The sequence below is a fragment of the Schistocerca cancellata genome, unplaced genomic scaffold, assembly GCF_023864275.1.
Source record: "Schistocerca cancellata isolate TAMUIC-IGC-003103 unplaced genomic scaffold, iqSchCanc2.1 HiC_scaffold_303, whole genome shotgun sequence".
In the NCBI taxonomy this organism is placed as follows: Eukaryota; Metazoa; Arthropoda; class Insecta; order Orthoptera; family Acrididae; genus Schistocerca; species Schistocerca cancellata.
This window is the reverse complement of record NW_026046321.1, coordinates 16,425-31,314: the sequence shown is the minus strand read 5'-3', so window position 1 is coordinate 31,314 and position 14,890 is coordinate 16,425. Positions and strand designations below refer to the sequence as shown.

The following is a 14,890-nucleotide window of genomic DNA, read 5'->3' as shown; positions in this document are numbered from 1 at the left end:
AACTACGATTCGATACAGAATGCAGGAAACCTGAAAGACACCCTCACGGACACATTGAGAGTAGTGTTTGTCTGCGGAATAATGGGAGTGCAAGGGTCTGTGATATTGATATGGTTGTATGTAGCACTATCCGTCATCAGGGGGCGTAGCTCAGATGGTAGAGCGCTCGCTTAGCATGCGAGAGGTACTGGGATCGATACCCAGCGTCTCCAGAATTTTTAACACACCAACATGCGCACACTGCCATGCAAATAATTCACAGCCAGCGAATGTGTCTAGGCAGATACGAGCGAACGATTAGCAGCCACAATTGGCAAGCGTGCTGTTACGCGCAGGAAGCACCCTCCTCCAGCCCTATACTTAATTTAGAACCAGTACAAGTCTTCCCTTAAGATTCTCAAACCTATGTCGGAAAGATCTGCCTTGCGCCGAGTTCACAAAAATCCCACTGCACATTCCCATTCTTTACGTGCAGTCGGCTGCTACTGGTGTTGCTAGTTGTGACTGCTGATGACAGATGCCGTAGCAATCAATTCATGGAGTGAGTTGTATGTTTTGCGACACTCTGTCTCTGACAAGCAAGCGGAGGTGACATAGGCGCGAACACGGGAAGTTTGCAGCTCCTCGCTGCCTGCAGAGACCGAGCAGCCACACTAGTTGGGCGGCCTAAGCCGTAGGCGAAATGTGCTCACTCGCTTGGGCGCGACGTCAAGCTCTAAATAAGGCTGTCACTAGCGTGAGCGTTGCGTGAGCGTCGTGAAAAGTCGGAAAAGTCGTCTGCATAGGTGAGTGCAATGTTTGGGGAGCGTTTCGTAGTTTGCGCAGTGCAATGGAGACGCGGAAACTTGTTGTGGCCCAGTCTTTTGCAGTTGGACGACAAGAGTGGTACACAGTAGTAAAGTGCGAGGCAGTGAGTTGGCATCAACAGTCGAGTGCACAATGGGGCTTCAGATGTGCTTGTTACCTCAGGCGCTGTGTGATTGTCGACATGGAGTGAAAACGGAGCAATTTGTGACTGTCCTTTCAATTTAAGACGTTAAATACAGACGGAATTTGTAGTCGTAATACCAGAGCATCGAAACTACTTGGAACTCTTGTGCATATGAACGTGATCGCGCCTTTGTACACTGTCCCTTCGCCCCTATGAACCAACCAACCATCATGTCCGCGCACATCAGAGTAGCAAAGGATGGAAAACAGCGCATCTTTGTTGCGCTTGGGGGCGTAGCTCAGTTGGTAGAGCGTTCGCTTTGCATGTGAAAGGTCCCGGTTCAAGCCCCGGCGCCTCCATGTTTTGTGGACAGTGCATGGTAAGTGTTGGTCGCGGCGAGCCTAAAGACACGCAAGATGTTGCAAAGCCAGCCTCACAGACTCATATGATGTATACTGACGTAAGGAGAGCAAGACGTGAATGTGAGGACCGGCTGTTGTCGAGGTGTCATCGAGTGCAAATCTATCTTAGGTATAACGGCCTAACCTCAATGAAGTCTAGAGTGTGGACAACACGTTCGTCTTACTCAGAGCGGTGGCCGAACGCTATTTTCGACGTTGTGCGTGCCACTTTAATTTTGGCCAACTACGATTCGATACAGAATGCAGGAAACCTGAAAGACACCCTCACGGACACATTGAGAGTAGTGTTTGTCTGCGGAATAATGGGAGTGCAAGGGTCTGTGATATTGATATGGTTGTATGTAGCACTATCCGTCATCAGGGGCGTAGCTCAGATGGTAGAGCGCTCGCTTAGCATGCGAGAGGTACTGGGATCGATACCCAGCGTCTCCAGAATTTTTAACACACCAACATGCGCACACTGCCATGCAAATAATTCACAGCCAGCGAATGTGTCTAGGCAGATACGAGCGAACGATTAGCAGCCACAATTGGCAAGCGTGCTGTTACGCGCAGGAAGCACCCTCCTCCCAGCCCTATACTTAATTTAGAACCAGTACAAGTCTTCCCTTAAGATTCTCAAACCTATGTCGGAAAGATCTGCCTTGCGCCGAGTTCACAAAAATCCCACTGCACATTCCCATTCTTTACGTGCAGTCGGCTGCTACTGGTGTTGCTAGTTGTGACTGCTGATGACAGATGCCGTAGCAATCAATTCATGGAGTGAGTTGTATGTTTTGCGACACTCTGTCTCTGACAAGCAAGCGGAGGTGACATAGGCGCGAACACGGGAAGTTTGCAGCTCCTCGCTGCCTGCAGAGACCGAGCAGCCACACTAGTTGGGCGGCCTAAGCCGTAGGCGAAATGTGCTCACTCGCTTGGGCGCGACGTCAAGCTCTAAATAAGGCTGTCACTAGCGTGAGCGTTGCGTGAGCGTCGTGAAAAGTCGGAAAAGTCGTCTGCATAGGTGAGTGCAATGTTTGGGGAGCGTTTCGTAGTTTGCGCAGTGCAATGGAGACGCGGAAACTTGTTGTGGCCCAGTCTTTTGCAGTTGGACGACAAGAGTGGTACACAGTAGTAAAGTGCGAGGCAGTGAGTTGGCATCAACAGTCGAGTGCACAATGGGGCTTCAGATGTGCTTGTTACCTCAGGCGCTGTGTGATTGTCGACAAGGAGTGAAAACGGAGCAATTTGTGACTGTCCTTTCAATTTAAGACGTTAAATACAGACGGAATTTGTAGTCGTAATACCAGAGCATCGAAACTACTTGGAACTCTTGTGCATATGAACGTGATCGCGCCTTTGTACACTGGTCCCTTCGCCCCTATGAACCAACCAACCATCATGTCCGCGCACATCAGAGTAGCAAAGGATGGAAAACAGCGCATCTTTGTTGCGCTTGGGGGCGTAGCTCAGTTGGTAGAGCGTTCGCTTTGCATGTGAAAGGTCCCGGGTTCAAGCCCCGGCGCCTCCATGTTTTGTGGACAGTGCATGGTAAGTGTTGGTCGCGGCGAGCCTAAAGACACGCAAGATGTTGCAAAGCCAGCCTCACAGACTCATATGATGTATACTGACGTAAGGAGAGCAAGACGTGAATGTGAGGACCGGCTGTTGTCGAGGTGTCATCGAGTGCAAATCTATCTTAGGTATAACGGCCTAACCTCAATGAAGTCTAGAGTGTGGACAACACGTTCGTCTTACTCAGAGCGGTGGCCGAACGCTATTTTCGACGTTGTGCGTGCCACTTTAATTTTGGCCAACTACGATTCGATACAGAATGCAGGAAACCTGAAAGACACCCTCACGGACACATTGAGAGTAGTGTTTGTCTGCGGAATAATGGGAGTGCAAGGGTCTGTGATATTGATATGGTTGTATGTAGCACTATCCGTCATCAGGGGGCGTAGCTCAGATGGTAGAGCGCTCGCTTAGCATGCGAGAGGTACTGGGATCGATACCCAGCGTCTCCAGAATTTTTAACACACCAACATGCGCACACTGCCATGCAAATAATTCACAGCCAGCGAATGTGTCTAGGCAGATACGAGCGAACGATTAGCAGCCACAATTGGCAAGCGTGCTGTTACGCGCAGGAAGCACCCTCCTCCCAGCCCTATACTTAATTTAGAACCAGTACAAGTCTTCCCTTAGATTCTCAAACCTATGTCGGAAAGATCTGCCTTGCGCCGAGTTCACAAAAATCCCACTGCACATTCCCATTCTTTACGTGCAGTCGGCTGCTACTGGTGTTGCTAGTTGTGACTGCTGATGACAGATGCCGTAGCAATCAATTCATGGAGTGAGTTGTATGTTTTGCGACACTCTGTCTCTGACAAGCAAGCGGAGGTGACATAGGCGCGAACACGGGAAGTTTGCAGCTCCTCGCTGCTGCAGAGACCGAGCAGCCACACTAGTTGGGCGGCCTAAGCCGTAGGCGAAATGTGCTCACTCGCTTGGGCGCGACGTCAAGCTCTAAATAAGGCTGTCACTAGCGTGAGCGTTGCGTGAGCGTCGTGAAAAGTCGGAAAAGTCGTCTGCATAGGTGAGTGCAATGTTTGGGGAGCGTTTCGTAGTTTGCGCAGTGCAATGGAGACGCGGAAACTTGTTGTGGCCCAGTCTTTTGCAGTTGGACGACAAGAGTGGTACACAGTAGTAAAGTGCGAGGCAGTGAGTTGGCATCAACAGTCGAGTGCACAATGGGGCTTCAGATGTGCTTGTTACCTCAGGCGCTGTGTGATTGTCGACATGGAGTGAAAACGGAGCAATTTGTGACTGTCCTTTCAATTTAAGACGTTAAATACAGACGGAATTTGTAGTCGTAATACCAGAGCATCGAAACTACTTGGAACTCTTGTGCATATGAACGTGATCGCGCCTTTGTACACTGGTCCCTTCGCCCCTATGAACCAACCAACCATCATGTCCGCGCACATCAGAGTAGCAAAGGATGGAAAACAGCGCATCTTTGTTGCGCTTGGGGGCGTAGCTCAGTTGGTAGAGCGTTCGCTTTGCATGTGAAAGGTCCCGGGTTCAAGCCCCGGCGCCTCCATGTTTTGTGGACAGTGCATGGTAAGTGTTGGTCGCGGCGAGCCTAAAGACACGCAAGATGTTGCAAAGCCAGCCTCACAGACTCATATGATGTATACTGACGTAAGGAGAGCAAGACGTGAATGTGAGGACCGGCTGTTGTCGAGGTGTCATCGAGTGCAAATCTATCTTAGGTATAACGGCCTAACCTCAATGAAGTCTAGAGTGTGGACAACACGTTCGTCTTACTCAGAGCGGTGGCCGAACGCTATTTTCGACGTTGTGCGTGCCACTTTAATTTTGGCCAACTACGATTCGATACAGAATGCAGGAAACCTGAAAGACACCCTCACGGACACATTGAGAGTAGTGTTTGTCTGCGGAATAATGGGAGTGCAAGGGTCTGTGATATTGATATGGTTGTATGTAGCACTATCCGTCATCAGGGGGCGTAGCTCAGATGGTAGAGCGCTCGCTTAGCATGCGAGAGGTACTGGGATCGATACCCAGCGTCTCCAGAATTTTTAACACACCAACATGCGCACACTGCCATGCAAATAATTCACAGCCAGCGAATGTGTCTAGGCAGATACGAGCGAACGATTAGCAGCCACAATTGGCAAGCGTGCTGTTACGCGCAGGAAGCACCCTCCTCCCAGCCCTATACTTAATTTAGAACCAGTACAAGTCTTCCCTTAAGATTCTCAAACCTATGTCGGAAAGATCTGCCTTGCGCCGAGTTCACAAAAATCCCACTGCACATTCCCATTCTTTACGTGCAGTCGGCTGCTACTGGTGTTGCTAGTTGTGACTGCTGATGACAGATGCCGTAGCAATCAATTCATGGAGTGAGTTGTATGTTTTGCGACACTCTGTCTCTGACAAGCAAGCGGAGGTGACATAGGCGCGAACACGGGAAGTTTGCAGCTCCTCGCTGCCTGCAGAGACCGAGCAGCCACACTAGTTGGGCGGCCTAAGCCGTAGGCGAAATGTGCTCACTCGCTTGGGCGCGACGTCAAGCTCTAAATAAGGCTGTCACTAGCGTGAGCGTTGCGTGAGCGTCGTGAAAAGTCGGAAAAGTCGTCTGCATAGGTGAGTGCAATGTTTGGGGAGCGTTTCGTAGTTTGCGCAGTGCAATGGAGACGCGGAAACTTGTTGTGGCCCAGTCTTTTGCAGTTGGACGACAAGAGTGGTACACAGTAGTAAAGTGCGAGGCAGTGAGTTGGCATCAACAGTCGAGTGCACAATGGGGCTTCAGATGTGCTTGTTACCTCAGGCGCTGTGTGATTGTCGACAAGGAGTGAAAACGGAGCAATTTGTGACTGTCCTTTCAATTTAAGACGTTAAATACAGACGGAATTTGTAGTCGTAATACCAGAGCATCGAAACTACTTGGAACTCTTGTGCATATGAACGTGATCGCGCCTTTGTACACTGGTCCCTTCGCCCCTATGAACCAACCAACCATCATGTCCGCGCACATCAGAGTAGCAAAGGATGGAAAACAGCGCATCTTTGTTGCGCTTGGGGGCGTAGCTCAGTTGGTAGAGCGTTCGCTTTGCATGTGAAAGGTCCCGGGTTCAAGCCCCGGCGCCTCCATGTTTTGTGGACAGTGCATGGTAAGTGTTGGTCGCGGCGAGCCTAAAGACACGCAAGATGTTGCAAAGCCAGCCTCACAGACTCATATGATGTATACTGACGTAAGGAGAGCAAGACGTGAATGTGAGGACCGGCTGTTGTCGAGGTGTCATCGAGTGCAAATCTATCTTAGGTATAACGGCCTAACCTCAATGAAGTCTAGAGTGTGGACAACACGTTCGTCTTACTCAGAGCGGTGGCCGAACGCTATTTTCGACGTTGTGCGTGCCACTTTAATTTTGGCCAACTACGATTCGATACAGAATGCAGGAAACCTGAAAGACACCCTCACGGACACATTGAGAGTAGTGTTTGTCTGCGGAATAATGGGAGTGCAAGGGTCTGTGATATTGATATGGTTGTATGTAGCACTATCCGTCATCAGGGGGCGTAGCTCAGATGGTAGAGCGCTCGCTTAGCATGCGAGAGGTACTGGGATCGATACCCAGCGTCTCCAGAATTTTTAACACACCAACATGCGCACACTGCCATGCAAATAATTCACAGCCAGCGAATGTGTCTAGGCAGATACGAGCGAACGATTAGCAGCCACAATTGGCAAGCGTGCTGTTACGCGCAGGAAGCACCCTCCTCCCAGCCCTATACTTAATTTAGAACCAGTACAAGTCTTCCCTTAAGATTCTCAAACCTATGTCGGAAAGATCTGCCTTGCGCCGAGTTCACAAAAATCCCACTGCACATTCCCATTCTTTACGTGCAGTCGGCTGCTACTGGTGTTGCTAGTTGTGACTGCTGATGACAGATGCCGTAGCAATCAATTCATGGAGTGAGTTGTATGTTTTGCGACACTCTGTCTCTGACAAGCAAGCGGAGGTGACATAGGCGCGAACACGGGAAGTTTGCAGCTCCTCGCTGCCTGCAGAGACCGAGCAGCCACACTAGTTGGGCGGCCTAAGCCGTAGGCGAAATGTGCTCACTCGCTTGGGCGCGACGTCAAGCTCTAAATAAGGCTGTCACTAGCGTGAGCGTTGCGTGAGCGTCGTGAAAAGTCGGAAAAGTCGTCTGCATAGGTGAGTGCAATGTTTGGGGAGCGTTTCGTAGTTTGCGCAGTGCAATGGAGACGCGGAAACTTGTTGTGGCCCAGTCTTTTGCAGTTGGACGACAAGAGTGGTACACAGTAGTAAAGTGCGAGGCAGTGAGTTGGCATCAACAGTCGAGTGCACAATGGGGCTTCAGATGTGCTTGTTACCTCAGGCGCTGTGTGATTGTCGACATGGAGTGAAAACGGAGCAATTTGTGACTGTCCTTTCAATTTAAGACGTTAAATACAGACGGAATTTGTAGTCGTAATACCAGAGCATCGAAACTACTTGGAACTCTTGTGCATATGAACGTGATCGCGCCTTTGTACACTGGTCCCTTCGCCCCTATGAACCAACCAACCATCATGTCCGCGCACATCAGAGTAGCAAAGGATGGAAAACAGCGCATCTTTGTTGCGCTTGGGGGCGTAGCTCAGTTGGTAGAGCGTTCGCTTTGCATGTGAAAGGTCCCGGGTTCAAGCCCCGGCGCCTCCATGTTTTGTGGACAGTGCATGGTAAGTGTTGGTCGCGGCGAGCCTAAAGACACGCAAGATGTTGCAAAGCCAGCCTCACAGACTCATATGATGTATACTGACGTAAGGAGAGCAAGACGTGAATGTGAGGACCGGCTGTTGTCGAGGTGTCATCGAGTGCAAATCTATCTTAGGTATAACGGCCTAACCTCAATGAAGTCTAGAGTGTGGACAACACGTTCGTCTTACTCAGAGCGGTGGCCGAACGCTATTTTCGACGTTGTGCGTGCCACTTTAATTTTGGCCAACTACGATTCGATACAGAATGCAGGAAACCTGAAAGACACCCTCACGGACACATTGAGAGTAGTGTTTGTCTGCGGAATAATGGGAGTGCAAGGGTCTGTGATATTGATATGGTTGTATGTAGCACTATCCGTCATCAGGGGGCGTAGCTCAGATGGTAGAGCGCTCGCTTAGCATGCGAGAGGTACTGGGATCGATACCCAGCGTCTCCAGAATTTTTAACACACCAACATGCGCACACTGCCATGCAAATAATTCACAGCCAGCGAATGTGTCTAGGCAGATACGAGCGAACGATTAGCAGCCACAATTGGCAAGCGTGCTGTTACGCGCAGGAAGCACCCTCCTCCCAGCCCTATACTTAATTTAGAACCAGTACAAGTCTTCCCTTAAGATTCTCAAACCTATGTCGGAAAGATCTGCCTTGCGCCGAGTTCACAAAAATCCCACTGCACATTCCCATTCTTTACGTGCAGTCGGCTGCTACTGGTGTTGCTAGTTGTGACTGCTGATGACAGATGCCGTAGCAATCAATTCATGGAGTGAGTTGTATGTTTTGCGACACTCTGTCTCTGACAAGCAAGCGGAGGTGACATAGGCGCGAACACGGGAAGTTTGCAGCTCCTCGCTGCCTGCAGAGACCGAGCAGCCACACTAGTTGGGCGGCCTAAGCCGTAGGCGAAATGTGCTCACTCGCTTGGGCGCGACGTCAAGCTCTAAATAAGGCTGTCACTAGCGTGAGCGTTGCGTGAGCGTCGTGAAAAGTCGGAAAAGTCGTCTGCATAGGTGAGTGCAATGTTTGGGGAGCGTTTCGTAGTTTGCGCAGTGCAATGGAGACGCGGAAACTTGTTGTGGCCCAGTCTTTTGCAGTTGGACGACAAGAGTGGTACACAGTAGTAAAGTGCGAGGCAGTGAGTTGGCATCAACAGTCGAGTGCACAATGGGGCTTCAGATGTGCTTGTTACCTCAGGCGCTGTGTGATTGTCGACAAGGAGTGAAAACGGAGCAATTTGTGACTGTCCTTTCAATTTAAGACGTTAAATACAGACGGAATTTGTAGTCGTAATACCAGAGCATCGAAACTACTTGGAACTCTTGTGCATATGAACGTGATCGCGCCTTTGTACACTGGTCCCTTCGCCCCTATGAACCAACCAACCATCATGTCCGCGCACATCAGAGTAGCAAAGGATGGAAAACAGCGCATCTTTGTTGCGCTTGGGGGCGTAGCTCAGTTGGTAGAGCGTTCGCTTTGCATGTGAAAGGTCCCGGGTTCAAGCCCCGGCGCCTCCATGTTTTGTGGACAGTGCATGGTAAGTGTTGGTCGCGGCGAGCCTAAAGACACGCAAGATGTTGCAAAGCCAGCCTCACAGACTCATATGATGTATACTGACGTAAGGAGAGCAAGACGTGAATGTGAGGACCGGCTGTTGTCGAGGTGTCATCGAGTGCAAATCTATCTTAGGTATAACGGCCTAACCTCAATGAAGTCTAGAGTGTGGACAACACGTTCGTCTTACTCAGAGCGGTGGCCGAACGCTATTTTCGACGTTGTGCGTGCCACTTTAATTTTGGCCAACTACGATTCGATACAGAATGCAGGAAACCTGAAAGACACCCTCACGGACACATTGAGAGTAGTGTTTGTCTGCGGAATAATGGGAGTGCAAGGGTCTGTGATATTGATATGGTTGTATGTAGCACTATCCGTCATCAGGGGGCGTAGCTCAGATGGTAGAGCGCTCGCTTAGCATGCGAGAGGTACTGGGATCGATACCCAGCGTCTCCAGAATTTTTAACACACCAACATGCGCACACTGCCATGCAAATAATTCACAGCCAGCGAATGTGTCTAGGCAGATACGAGCGAACGATTAGCAGCCACAATTGGCAAGCGTGCTGTTACGCGCAGGAAGCACCCTCCTCCCAGCCCTATACTTAATTTAGAACCAGTACAAGTCTTCCCTTAAGATTCTCAAACCTATGTCGGAAAGATCTGCCTTGCGCCGAGTTCACAAAAATCCCACTGCACATTCCCATTCTTTACGTGCAGTCGGCTGCTACTGGTGTTGCTAGTTGTGACTGCTGATGACAGATGCCGTAGCAATCAATTCATGGAGTGAGTTGTATGTTTTGCGACACTCTGTCTCTGACAAGCAAGCGGAGGTGACATAGGCGCGAACACGGGAAGTTTGCAGCTCCTCGCTGCCTGCAGAGACCGAGCAGCCACACTAGTTGGGCGGCCTAAGCCGTAGGCGAAATGTGCTCACTCGCTTGGGCGCGACGTCAAGCTCTAAATAAGGCTGTCACTAGCGTGAGCGTTGCGTGAGCGTCGTGAAAAGTCGGAAAAGTCGTCTGCATAGGTGAGTGCAATGTTTGGGGAGCGTTTCGTAGTTTGCGCAGTGCAATGGAGACGCGGAAACTTGTTGTGGCCCAGTCTTTTGCAGTTGGACGACAAGAGTGGTACACAGTAGTAAAGTGCGAGGCAGTGAGTTGGCATCAACAGTCGAGTGCACAATGGGGCTTCAGATGTGCTTGTTACCTCAGGCGCTGTGTGATTGTCGACATGGAGTGAAAACGGAGCAATTTGTGACTGTCCTTTCAATTTAAGACGTTAAATACAGACGGAATTTGTAGTCGTAATACCAGAGCATCGAAACTACTTGGAACTCTTGTGCATATGAACGTGATCGCGCCTTTGTACACTGGTCCCTTCGCCCCTATGAACCAACCAACCATCATGTCCGCGCACATCAGAGTAGCAAAGGATGGAAAACAGCGCATCTTTGTTGCGCTTGGGGGCGTAGCTCAGTTGGTAGAGCGTTCGCTTTGCATGTGAAAGGTCCCGGGTTCAAGCCCCGGCGCCTCCATGTTTTGTGGACAGTGCATGGTAAGTGTTGGTCGCGGCGAGCCTAAAGACACGCAAGATGTTGCAAAGCCAGCCTCACAGACTCATATGATGTATACTGACGTAAGGAGAGCAAGACGTGAATGTGAGGACCGGCTGTTGTCGAGGTGTCATCGAGTGCAAATCTATCTTAGGTATAACGGCCTAACCTCAATGAAGTCTAGAGTGTGGACAACACGTTCGTCTTACTCAGAGCGGTGGCCGAACGCTATTTTCGACGTTGTGCGTGCCACTTTAATTTTGGCCAACTACGATTCGATACAGAATGCAGGAAACCTGAAAGACACCCTCACGGACACATTGAGAGTAGTGTTTGTCTGCGGAATAATGGGAGTGCAAGGGTCTGTGATATTGATATGGTTGTATGTAGCACTATCCGTCATCAGGGGGCGTAGCTCAGATGGTAGAGCGCTCGCTTAGCATGCGAGAGGTACTGGGATCGATACCCAGCGTCTCCAGAATTTTTAACACACCAACATGCGCACACTGCCATGCAAATAATTCACAGCCAGCGAATGTGTCTAGGCAGATACGAGCGAACGATTAGCAGCCACAATTGGCAAGCGTGCTGTTACGCGCAGGAAGCACCCTCCTCCCAGCCCTATACTTAATTTAGAACCAGTACAAGTCTTCCCTTAAGATTCTCAAACCTATGTCGGAAAGATCTGCCTTGCGCCGAGTTCACAAAAATCCCACTGCACATTCCCATTCTTTACGTGCAGTCGGCTGCTACTGGTGTTGCTAGTTGTGACTGCTGATGACAGATGCCGTAGCAATCAATTCATGGAGTGAGTTGTATGTTTTGCGACACTCTGTCTCTGACAAGCAAGCGGAGGTGACATAGGCGCGAACACGGGAAGTTTGCAGCTCCTCGCTGCCTGCAGAGACCGAGCAGCCACACTAGTTGGGCGGCCTAAGCCGTAGGCGAAATGTGCTCACTCGCTTGGGCGCGACGTCAAGCTCTAAATAAGGCTGTCACTAGCGTGAGCGTTGCGTGAGCGTCGTGAAAAGTCGGAAAAGTCGTCTGCATAGGTGAGTGCAATGTTTGGGGAGCGTTTCGTAGTTTGCGCAGTGCAATGGAGACGCGGAAACTTGTTGTGGCCCAGTCTTTTGCAGTTGGACGACAAGAGTGGTACACAGTAGTAAAGTGCGAGGCAGTGAGTTGGCATCAACAGTCGAGTGCACAATGGGGCTTCAGATGTGCTTGTTACCTCAGGCGCTGTGTGATTGTCGACAAGGAGTGAAAACGGAGCAATTTGTGACTGTCCTTTCAATTTAAGACGTTAAATACAGACGGAATTTGTAGTCGTAATACCAGAGCATCGAAACTACTTGGAACTCTTGTGCATATGAACGTGATCGCGCCTTTGTACACTGGTCCCTTCGCCCCTATGAACCAACCAACCATCATGTCCGCGCACATCAGAGTAGCAAAGGATGGAAAACAGCGCATCTTTGTTGCGCTTGGGGGCGTAGCTCAGTTGGTAGAGCGTTCGCTTTGCATGTGAAAGGTCCCGGGTTCAAGCCCCGGCGCCTCCATGTTTTGTGGACAGTGCATGGTAAGTGTTGGTCGCGGCGAGCCTAAAGACACGCAAGATGTTGCAAAGCCAGCCTCACAGACTCATATGATGTATACTGACGTAAGGAGAGCAAGACGTGAATGTGAGGACCGGCTGTTGTCGAGGTGTCATCGAGTGCAAATCTATCTTAGGTATAACGGCCTAACCTCAATGAAGTCTAGAGTGTGGACAACACGTTCGTCTTACTCAGAGCGGTGGCCGAACGCTATTTTCGACGTTGTGCGTGCCACTTTAATTTTGGCCAACTACGATTCGATACAGAATGCAGGAAACCTGAAAGACACCCTCACGGACACATTGAGAGTAGTGTTTGTCTGCGGAATAATGGGAGTGCAAGGGTCTGTGATATTGATATGGTTGTATGTAGCACTATCCGTCATCAGGGGGCGTAGCTCAGATGGTAGAGCGCTCGCTTAGCATGCGAGAGGTACTGGGATCGATACCCAGCGTCTCCAGAATTTTTAACACACCAACATGCGCACACTGCCATGCAAATAATTCACAGCCAGCGAATGTGTCTAGGCAGATACGAGCGAACGATTAGCAGCCACAATTGGCAAGCGTGCTGTTACGCGCAGGAAGCACCCTCCTCCCAGCCCTATACTTAATTTAGAACCAGTACAAGTCTTCCCTTAAGATTCTCAAACCTATGTCGGAAAGATCTGCCTTGCGCCGAGTTCACAAAAATCCCACTGCACATTCCCATTCTTTACGTGCAGTCGGCTGCTACTGGTGTTGCTAGTTGTGACTGCTGATGACAGATGCCGTAGCAATCAATTCATGGAGTGAGTTGTATGTTTTGCGACACTCTGTCTCTGACAAGCAAGCGGAGGTGACATAGGCGCGAACACGGGAAGTTTGCAGCTCCTCGCTGCCTGCAGAGACCGAGCAGCCACACTAGTTGGGCGGCCTAAGCCGTAGGCGAAATGTGCTCACTCGCTTGGGCGCGACGTCAAGCTCTAAATAAGGCTGTCACTAGCGTGAGCGTTGCGTGAGCGTCGTGTAAAGTCGGAAAAGTCGTCTGCATAGGTGAGTGCAATGTTTGGGGAGCGTTTCGTAGTTTGCGCAGTGCAATGGAGACGCGGAAACTTGTTGTGGCTCAGTCTTTTGCAGTTGGACGACAAGAGTGGTACACAGTAGTAAAGTGCGAGGCAGTGAGTTGGCATCAACAGTCGAGTGCACAATGGGGCTTCAGATGTGCTTGTTACCTCAGGCGCTGTGTGATTGTCGACATGGAGTGAAAACGGAGCAATTTGTGACTGTCCTTTCAATTTAAGACGTTAAATACAGACGGAATTTGTAGTCGTAATACCAGAGCATCGAAACTACTTGGAACTCTTGTGCATATGAACGTGATCGCGCCTTTGTACACTGGTCCCTTCGCCCCTATGAACCAACCAACCATCATGTCCGCGCACATCAGAGTAGCAAAGGATGGAAAACAGCGCATCTTTGTTGCGCTTGGGGGCGTAGCTCAGTTGGTAGAGCGTTCGCTTTGCATGTGAAAGGTCCCGGGTTCAAGCCCCGGCGCCTCCATGTTTTGTGGACAGTGCATGGTAAGTGTTGGTCGCGGCGAGCCTAAAGACACGCAAGATGTTGCAAAGCCAGCCTCACAGACTCATATGATGTATACTGACGTAAGGAGAGCAAGACGTGAATGTGAGGACCGGCTGTTGTCGAGGTGTCATCGAGTGCAAATCTATCTTAGGTATAACGGCCTAACCTCAATGAAGTCTAGAGTGTGGACAACACGTTCGTCTTACTCAGAGCGGTGGCCGAACGCTATTTTCGACGTTGTGCGTGCCACTTTAATTTTGGCCAACTACGATTCGATACAGAATGCAGGAAACCTGAAAGACACCCTCACGGACACATTGAGAGTAGTGTTTGTCTGCGGAATAATGGGAGTGCAAGGGTCTGTGATATTGATATGGTTGTATGTAGCACTATCCGTCATCAGGGGGCGTAGCTCAGATGGTAGAGCGCTCGCTTAGCATGCGAGAGGTACTGGGATCGATACCCAGCGTCTCCAGAATTTTTAACACACCAACATGCGCACACTGCCATGCAAATAATTCACAGCCAGCGAATGTGTCTAGGCAGATACGAGCGAACGATTAGCAGCCACAATTGGCAAGCGTGCTGTTACGCGCAGGAAGCACCCTCCTCCCAGCCCTATACTTAATTTAGAACCAGTACAAGTCTTCCCTTAAGATTCTCAAACCTATGTCGGAAAGATCTGCCTTGCGCCGAGTTCACAAAAATCCCACTGCACATTCCCATTCTTTACGTGCAGTCGGCTGCTACTGGTGTTGCTAGTTGTGACTGCTGATGACAGATGCCGTAGCAATCAATTCATGGAGTGAGTTGTATGTTTTGCGACACTCTGTCTCTGACAAGCAAGCGGAGGTGACATAGGCGCGAACACGGGAAGTTTGCAGCTCCTCGCTGCCTGCAGAGACCGAGCAGCCACACTAGTTGGGCGGCCTAAGCCGTAGGCGAAATGTGCTCACTCGCTTGGGC

At 50.2% G+C, this 14,890-nt stretch overlaps 19 non-coding genes across 19 annotated transcripts; all 19 read left to right on the top strand.

Annotated features, from left to right (window-relative positions):
* Positions 1 to 139: 139 nt before the first annotated feature.
* On the top strand, positions 140 to 212 carry Trnaa-agc (transfer RNA alanine (anticodon AGC)). The gene has a single exon. It is a non-coding gene; the product is annotated as a tRNA-Ala (tRNA).
* A 1,006-nt stretch (positions 213 to 1,218) lies between these two features.
* Trnaa-ugc (transfer RNA alanine (anticodon UGC)) lies at positions 1,219 to 1,290 on the top strand. Its single transcript has one exon. It is a non-coding gene; the product is annotated as a tRNA-Ala (tRNA).
* A 422-nt stretch (positions 1,291 to 1,712) lies between these two features.
* Trnaa-agc (transfer RNA alanine (anticodon AGC)) lies at positions 1,713 to 1,785 on the top strand. Its single transcript has one exon. It is a non-coding gene; the product is annotated as a tRNA-Ala (tRNA).
* A 1,008-nt stretch (positions 1,786 to 2,793) lies between these two features.
* On the top strand, positions 2,794 to 2,866 carry Trnaa-ugc (transfer RNA alanine (anticodon UGC)). Its single transcript has one exon. It is a non-coding gene; the product is annotated as a tRNA-Ala (tRNA).
* Positions 2,867 to 3,289: 423 nt separating this feature from the next.
* Trnaa-agc (transfer RNA alanine (anticodon AGC)) lies at positions 3,290 to 3,362 on the top strand. The gene has a single exon. It is a non-coding gene; the product is annotated as a tRNA-Ala (tRNA).
* A 1,006-nt stretch (positions 3,363 to 4,368) lies between these two features.
* On the top strand, positions 4,369 to 4,441 carry Trnaa-ugc (transfer RNA alanine (anticodon UGC)). Its single transcript has one exon. It is a non-coding gene; the product is annotated as a tRNA-Ala (tRNA).
* A 423-nt stretch (positions 4,442 to 4,864) lies between these two features.
* On the top strand, positions 4,865 to 4,937 carry Trnaa-agc (transfer RNA alanine (anticodon AGC)). The gene has a single exon. It is a non-coding gene; the product is annotated as a tRNA-Ala (tRNA).
* Positions 4,938 to 5,945: 1,008 nt separating this feature from the next.
* Positions 5,946 to 6,018, top strand: Trnaa-ugc (transfer RNA alanine (anticodon UGC)). Its single transcript has one exon. It is a non-coding gene; the product is annotated as a tRNA-Ala (tRNA).
* Positions 6,019 to 6,441: 423 nt separating this feature from the next.
* Trnaa-agc (transfer RNA alanine (anticodon AGC)) lies at positions 6,442 to 6,514 on the top strand. Its single transcript has one exon. It is a non-coding gene; the product is annotated as a tRNA-Ala (tRNA).
* A 1,008-nt stretch (positions 6,515 to 7,522) lies between these two features.
* Positions 7,523 to 7,595, top strand: Trnaa-ugc (transfer RNA alanine (anticodon UGC)). The gene has a single exon. It is a non-coding gene; the product is annotated as a tRNA-Ala (tRNA).
* A 423-nt stretch (positions 7,596 to 8,018) lies between these two features.
* Trnaa-agc (transfer RNA alanine (anticodon AGC)) lies at positions 8,019 to 8,091 on the top strand. Its single transcript has one exon. It is a non-coding gene; the product is annotated as a tRNA-Ala (tRNA).
* Positions 8,092 to 9,099: 1,008 nt separating this feature from the next.
* Trnaa-ugc (transfer RNA alanine (anticodon UGC)) lies at positions 9,100 to 9,172 on the top strand. The gene has a single exon. It is a non-coding gene; the product is annotated as a tRNA-Ala (tRNA).
* Positions 9,173 to 9,595: 423 nt separating this feature from the next.
* On the top strand, positions 9,596 to 9,668 carry Trnaa-agc (transfer RNA alanine (anticodon AGC)). Its single transcript has one exon. It is a non-coding gene; the product is annotated as a tRNA-Ala (tRNA).
* A 1,008-nt stretch (positions 9,669 to 10,676) lies between these two features.
* On the top strand, positions 10,677 to 10,749 carry Trnaa-ugc (transfer RNA alanine (anticodon UGC)). Its single transcript has one exon. It is a non-coding gene; the product is annotated as a tRNA-Ala (tRNA).
* Positions 10,750 to 11,172: 423 nt separating this feature from the next.
* On the top strand, positions 11,173 to 11,245 carry Trnaa-agc (transfer RNA alanine (anticodon AGC)). The gene has a single exon. It is a non-coding gene; the product is annotated as a tRNA-Ala (tRNA).
* Positions 11,246 to 12,253: 1,008 nt separating this feature from the next.
* On the top strand, positions 12,254 to 12,326 carry Trnaa-ugc (transfer RNA alanine (anticodon UGC)). The gene has a single exon. It is a non-coding gene; the product is annotated as a tRNA-Ala (tRNA).
* A 423-nt stretch (positions 12,327 to 12,749) lies between these two features.
* On the top strand, positions 12,750 to 12,822 carry Trnaa-agc (transfer RNA alanine (anticodon AGC)). Its single transcript has one exon. It is a non-coding gene; the product is annotated as a tRNA-Ala (tRNA).
* A 1,008-nt stretch (positions 12,823 to 13,830) lies between these two features.
* Trnaa-ugc (transfer RNA alanine (anticodon UGC)) lies at positions 13,831 to 13,903 on the top strand. Its single transcript has one exon. It is a non-coding gene; the product is annotated as a tRNA-Ala (tRNA).
* A 423-nt stretch (positions 13,904 to 14,326) lies between these two features.
* Positions 14,327 to 14,399, top strand: Trnaa-agc (transfer RNA alanine (anticodon AGC)). Its single transcript has one exon. It is a non-coding gene; the product is annotated as a tRNA-Ala (tRNA).
* The last annotated feature ends 491 nt before the right edge of the window (positions 14,400 to 14,890 follow it).